This window comes from Gossypium hirsutum, chromosome A03 (genome assembly GCF_007990345.1).
Source record: "Gossypium hirsutum isolate 1008001.06 chromosome A03, Gossypium_hirsutum_v2.1, whole genome shotgun sequence".
Lineage (NCBI taxonomy): Eukaryota > Viridiplantae > Streptophyta > Magnoliopsida > Malvales > Malvaceae > Gossypium > Gossypium hirsutum.
The window spans coordinates 45971013-45978792 of NC_053426.1; positions in this window are offsets into that span (position 1 = coordinate 45971013).

Consider the following 7780-nt stretch of genomic DNA (forward strand, 5'->3'; position numbering starts at 1 on the left):
TTAGCCTTCTCTACCAGTGCAGCGAAATCTCGCTCTCTCTGCGGAGCTATGAGCACCCTTAACTCATCTCTGAGGCCATCCTCAAAACGAATGCTGCGCTCGTATTCGGTGGAAACGATGCCATTAGCATACCGACTCAATCGTAGAAACTCCGCCTCATATTCAGCAATGGTCTTATTTCCCTGAGTCAGATTCAAGAACTCCTTTCTGCGTGCATCCAAATAGCTAGCTCCAACATATTTTGCCTTAAAGGTCTGTTTGAACAGCTCCCATGTTACCCTCTCAGCTGGGGTACCCTCTCTCACAGTAATCCACCACTGATACGCTTCATCCCGCAGCAACGACACCGCCCCTTTCAACTTCTGTTCTATTGAGCAGTCTAGGTCATCCATGATCCGCTCTGTGGCTTCCAACCAGTACTCAGCCACATTTGAGGCCACTCCAGATATGCTTCTAAAAATCTCAGCTCCGTTGGCCCGAAGTCTTTCAGAAATGGACCCCCTATTCATGGGCCCGATGTTAGCTCCAGCCACCCTTTCCAAAACCCTCAACATGGCCTGAGACAAAGCTTCATCCCCTACGGCCCGGTCAAACGGCCCATTTTCATTAATCGGTGGTGGACGTGCCTCGCCAGCTGGTATGTGTTCAGATGATGCAGATCCAGCTTGAGTGCTACCTCGGCCTCGACCACGGCCTCTTCCCTGAGTAGCCCTTGTACTCATAACGATTTATCTGATTACGAATTTTATGACATTAGTTTACTGGTTTCACTGTTTATTACAGAATGCCTTATGAACAGATAGAGTTTCAGAGTTATTTTCGCGCAATCACAATTTAGCTACGGTCCCAGTTTTGTAGCCCTAATACTACATTATCAATAGCACTATCTCTAAGGCTCAGTACTATCTACAGTATTATTTCCAGTCCAGTTCCATATAAATATTTAAAGCAGAAAAAGAACACTTACAGACTTGGTGCCGGGGATTCAGTGTGCCACTTCCTTATCAGTCCATTTAAAAATATTTTTTTGAAAAGATTTTCGGACCCGATCCGCAGCCGAGTTATTGCAACCTGGCTCTGATACCACTAAATGTAACACCCCAAACTCGGCCCAGACGTTACAGCTGAATTTAGTATGTCACATGGAGATGTTTCAAAAACATGTGTTTATCTAAATTCTTTGTTTAGAGTTTAGCAAAAATCTGTTCTTGTTTTAAGTTAAAGTGAATGGAAGCTATACACCAGGTAGGAAGCCAGAAAAGAGGAGGTGAGTCTTATAGGACCGCTTAAGTACCAAGCTCTTCCCGGATCCAATCCTAGACACGCACACATCCATTGCCACACTTTAAGCAGGTTACGTGTCTACGAACATTAAAACAAGTTTAAGTCTGCTTAAAATGTTTATTTTCTTGGAAAAAAATTTACTTTGCGGAAACTTTGCGCGTCATCGTGATCTTTTAAAAACAAGTAGTTTTTATAAAACGAACCCTAGTGCTAACCAGTTTAATAATCCCCAAAATAAAATTAATTAAAAAGAGCGGCCTTATTACAACTTTAAGCATAATAAAATAATCCAAATTAAATGCTAAACTTATTAAATCCGGAAATCAATCTTCATGGCCACTCTGAATCCCGCCCAGCTCCAAGTCCACCAACTAGGGCTCACCTGCAAGGATGGAAGAGGAAGGGGTGAGTTTGGAAAACTCAGTGCATACAGAAACCCATCCAAAGCCCAAATCAACTCGAGCCCATTGAGCCTAAGCCCTATTCAGATAACAGTACATAGTGGACTGAAGCCCTTTTCAGAATACAGTAGCAAGGCCTTAGCCCCTTTTTACATAACAGTGTGGCCTATAGGCCCAGTTCAGTAACATAGGTAACAATAGTAGTAATGCATGCAAACCCATCTGGGGAGACTACTCAACCCACCAACCGCTACACTGCCCCCGTACCAGCCCTACACTCTATGTGGGGAATATCTCAACCCACCCAGCCCTACACTCCACAGTTGCAGCAACGCTGCTCAAATATCAGTAAGTTGAGGCAAAGCCTCCAGTACGTGGATGAACCACTTTCAATACTTCCTCCATCAATACCCCAATCCCATGCAACAGATATTAATAAAAGCATATCATGTAAAATACAATATTAATCAATCATGCAGTTTAGCCAATTTAAACCCTAGGGGTATATCGGTAATTTTACTCTTTAGGGGTAATTCTCGTAACTTAGCAACTACACAAGCTACTTCAGTAATTTTCAATAGTTTTATGCAATTTGGTTCCACCATCTAACTAACAGGCTAATTTGCCCATCTCTTACCCATATTGGTCCGTAAGCCCATTGGGCCCAATTTTGGCCCATCAAGGCCCTCTTTTTTCGAAGTACGTTAAGACGTCACACAAACTTACTTACCACCTTATGGTGCCAGATCTAACAATTACTCTACGTCTTGAGAGCATTCGCATACTCACAAGCCCATGAAATGCTGAAATTTCGGCATTTCGGCTTTTGCCGAATTGAACTAAGAAAGGGTGTTCGGTACACACCTAATTCGCGACGACTGCTACTGAGATCTTTTTCGATGTCCTACAATTGATTAGCATAGTTCTTATTTACAAACCATAATCACTAAACCCCAAAACTTACTCATCCATGCTCAAACCATGTCCCTAAAAGCCTTTGAAACCTTACATTTTTGCCAAAATCGATAGCTAGCTCCGAATCCGATTGCTCCAACAACCCACGCCTTCAATCCAACACTTAAGAAGACACTAATCATTGACAGAAAATGTCAGTTAAAAACCCTTAGAGCCACATGCCCAAATCGACAGCCTCGCTAGATTTTAGGGACTTCAGCTTTTCCTAACTTTGTAAAATAGGACCAGATCTGAGATGATGAACACTTACCCCTTACTCCTTTTTGATCTCCACGCTATCTGGTGCAGATTTATCTTTCAAACGACGATAGAACTTGACTCCCGGAGTTTTGAAGTTTCGGCTATAAGCCCCCAAATCTATGGTTTTTCGGCTTTTGGGTGATGAAAGAGATGACAATGTGGGGCTATATCCTTGATGTAGAATTGCCGACAGGTATCTAGGGTTTAGGAAAGATGATTTTCGTTTATTAGGCACAAAAATATCGAAGGATTTGGCTTGGAAAAAATCGGCACAACTAATGTATTTTTTTAGGGTTTCGGTTTTTGTGGTTTCGGCACAAGTGTTGATGAACAGCAGGTTTGATGAACGGTTTTGAAGAAGAAAAAATGAAGAAAGAAGAGTAGAGAGAATGATGGTTTCGGCTAGAGAGGAAAAAGAGAGAAAAGAACAACCCTAAGGTGTTTAAGCAGAAGAAAAGGGCACCACTCAATACCCTAAGTGCCGAAATACTAACCTAATACCCCACTGCCGAAATCCCCTTTCTAATTCCCCTAATTCGGCCAACTCTTTGCCTCTCTCCAAATCCCTTAAATCTCTCCCCTTATCACTCCTTAATCCAAGCGTTTGGATAAATTCAAACTCTCCTTTAGCAGACTCCACCTGGACTCCAACACTACCCCTCCTGCACTTAAAAATAAATGCATCTATTTGTCAACACAGGGAATCGATCCCATGCCTTCCCCAATGCTCCACACGCCAACTTTTTAGGAGCCTAGTGGCGTCACCCTTGCCACTTTACTAAGGCTCTTTTTGTGATGCAATTTACCCATAACTCTATACAAGGACCACCTAGCCAGAACCCTTAACTCCTAAGTCCAAAAATTCAAAAATTCAACCGGGTTTTGGCCAACACATGGGCCTTCTATAAGCCCATTTACCTACTCAAAATATTAATTTCACATCCAAATACAAAATTTTAAAATCTTTACAAAATATTGAAAACCGCGAATAAATCTGAAAATCAGGATGTTACAAGTGGCTTGATAATGTTGCTTGTAATCTAGCCATTGGAATGACCAGTAATGGTTGTTTTTATATACTTGTAATGTTATGTTATGGTAGTTAAATATATGTTAAGTAGTTGATCAAATTGTGTCTAATATATGCATTGAACCAAGGTAAGATTGTAAGAATGTATGCATATAATGGTATGCCATGATGAATGATGGAATTTGTTTAATTTGAATGCTTGAATTGGTTGGAATGTGTTTGGTATGTTTTAATGCAGGGAAATGGTAAATTTGGGTAATAAATGAGGCTAGAAAATGGCTTTATTTTGTCCAGACAGTCAAACACATGGGCATGTGTCTAGACCATGTGTGACACACGGCCAGGTACATGGGCATGTAGTTAGGCCGTGTGTCCCCTGACAACAGAATGCTCAGAATTGAGCACACGAGTGTGTGTCTCAGTCGCGTGTGCTACATAGCCTAGAACACGGACGTGTGTCTTGGCCGTGTAAAACTTGTACCTAATTTCGAATTGAATTAATTAACCACACGGCCTAGCAAACGAACGTGTGGCATGGCTGTGTGCACAAGTTAAAGAGTTACATAGGGTCTGACACAGCCTACAACACGGGTGTGTCGCAGGGTCACATGGGTGTGTCCCTTAGACCACACGGGTGTGTGAGCCTTGCACCTTAAAATTTTTTTATAATTTCACGAAATATTCTTAAAGTTCCAAATTAAGTCCCAACTTGATTCTAATGCTCGTATTGGCCTCGAGGGTTCATTTAAAGCACGTTATGAATAATCTCGGTTAATGAATAGTAATCTATGAGAATTATTTAAAAATGTTCTAAAAGTTTTGCTAAGGCTCCATAACCCTGTTTTGGCAGATATGGGTTAAGGGGTGTTACATTTATATAATTTGTGATAGTGTGATGACTCCTGATCATTTTAAATGTGTTTTTCATGTAGTAATGTCATCCAACTAAGCTAGAGCTGAATCCAAGGAAGTTGAGAGCAATGCTTCAGCTTCAGTTCAAAAAGTTACGTCTAGGTCTGGTAGTGAAAGGCCCGTGTCTGAGGGCCGAGGTGAGGAGGCAAAACATGCCTTCTTTCAATTGATGAATGAGTTGTTTACCGAGTACTTAAGAACAAACCCCATTGTACAACGACCTCTCCCATTTGCTCCTCAACCGGTTCTTGAGGTACCACAGGGTGCTGAACTTGTTAGAATTGGAAAGCCTCTAGTAGATAAAATCACAAGCATGAGGTGGAAGAATTTGGAGCTATGCAGATGATGATCCCGAAAAAAGGCTAAGTTTTAGCTAGAAAATACTGTCCAGGTTTTTGATGAATTATCCTGTACACTTGCCTATGTCTAAAATGTGCAGTATCTCTACTAAAAGATACAACTTATCTTTGGTGGAATACCATAAATTCAGTTGTACCGAGAGAGAACGTTACATGGGAATTCTTCCAGGCTGAATTCAGAAAGAAATATGTTAGTCAGAGACTCGTGGATCAGAAAATAAAGGAATTTTTAGGACTTAAGTAGGGAAATATGACTGTGTCTGAGTATGAACGAGAATTTGTTCGGTTTGAGAAAATATGTCAAAGAATAGGTTCTAACCGAGGTTGAGATGTGTAAACGCTCTGAGGAGGGTTTCAATGAAGATATCAAGTTATTGATTGAAATTCTCGAAATAAGGGAATTTATGGTGTTTGTCGTTCGAACACACAAAGCTGAGGAATTAATAAACGAAACAAGCTGAAAGAGAGGCTCGAGTTTCTGGAAAAAAATTATGAGTAAGTCATAATCATTTACTTCTAACAAATTTTATTATGAGAAATCTCAGTCTAGAAGTGGAGCTTTTTTTAGATGTGGTTCACTTGATAATTTTCTCAAAGATTGTCTAGAAAGGGTTGAAAAAGAGATAGAACCAGCTCCAAAGCCTAGTAATCCTGTTTTGAGGGGAAACCACCCCGTCATCCCAGCAATGTTAGTGGTAGTCGAGGTACTACCAGGGATACAACAGTTAGATCTGAGGCACGAGCACCTGTAAGAACATATGCTATTCGTGCTAGGGAGGATGCCTCTACACCAGACGTCATTATTGGTACATTTTCTCTACTTGATACTGATATTACTGCATTGATTGATCCTGGTTCCACATATTCATACATATGTACGAACTTAGTGACTATTAAGAATTTACCTATTGAATTCACTGAATTTGTGGTTAAAGTCTCAAACCAATTGGGCCGGTGTTTTATGGTAGATAAAGTTTGTAAAAACTATCTGTTGATGGTAAAAGGTTATTGCTTTTCATCTGACTTGATGTTATTGCCATTTGATGAATTTGATGTGATTTTGGGAATGGATTGGTTAACCCAATATGATGCAGTGGTGAATTGTAAGCAAAAATATATTGTATTGAAATGTGAGAGTGGCGAATTATTTCATGTTAAATCTGATAAACTGGATGGATTACCTAATGTGATTTCAACAATATCAGCACAGGAAAATGTCCGAAAAGGTTATGATGCTTACCTTGTATATGTGTTGGATACTAAAGTATCTGAGTCAAAGATTCAATCAGTGCCGATTGTATGTGAATTTCTTGATGTATTCCCAAAAGAATTACCGGTTTACCACTAGATAGAGAAGTGGAATTCTTTATAGATCTTGTTCCGGGTACAACACCTATATCCATAGCACCTTACAGAGTGGCTCCTACTGAATTGAAAGAGCTGAAAGTACAGTTGCAAGAGTTATTGACAGAGGTTTTGCTCGACCTAGTTTCTCACCTTAGGGTGCGCTGGTTCTATTTGTAAAAAAAAAGATGGATCATTGAGGCTGTGCATTGATTACAGGTGACTCAACAAAGTTACAATAAAGAACAAGTATCCATTACCTCTTATTGATGACCTTTTTGGCTAGTTAAAATGTTCCAGTGTATTTTCGAAGATTGATCTCCGTTCTGGTTACTATCAACTATGGGTAAAAGATTCAGATGTGCCAAAGACAGCTTTTAGAACTAGGTATGGACACTATGAGTTTCTTGTGATGCTATTCGGCTTGAAAAATGCACCTGTAGTGTATATGGATCTGATGAATAGAATTTTCAACCCGTATTTGGATAGGTTTGTGGTGGTATTTATAAATGATATTTTGGTTTATTCTCGAGATGAAAATGAACATGCTGAGCATTTGAGAATTGTGTTGCAAACTATGCGAGAGAAACAATTGTATGCCAAATTCAGTAAATGTGAATTTTGAATATGGGAAGTTAGCTTTCTTGGGCATATAGTATCTGTTGAAGGTGTCAGGGTAGACCCGAATAAAATTTCAGCCATTGTTAATTGGAAGCCACCGAAGAATGTGTCTGAAGTTTGAAGTTTTCTGAGACTAGCTAGTTATTATCAGAGGTCTGTAAAATTTTTTTCAATGATAGCTTCTCCCATGACTCGTTTACAATAGAAAGTTGTGAAAGTTGAGTGGACTGATAAATTCCAGCAGATTTTTGACAAATTAAAAGCTTTATTGACAGAAATACTAGTGTTAATTCAGTCTAAATCGAGTAAGGAATTTATAATTTACAGTGATGTATCCTTAAATGGTTTAGGCTGTGTTTTAATGCAAGAAGGTAAAGTAGTAGCCTATGCTTCAAGAAAACTAAAACCACATGAAAGAAACTACCCGACACATGATCTTGAATTGGCAACCATAGTGTTGGCATTGAAAATCTGGCGGCATTACTTATTTGGTGACAATGTCACATATTCATTGATCATAAAAGTCTGAAATATTTGATGTCACAGAAAGATTTGAATATGAGACAACATAGATGGCTTGAATTACTGAAAGATTATGACCTTGCCATTAACTA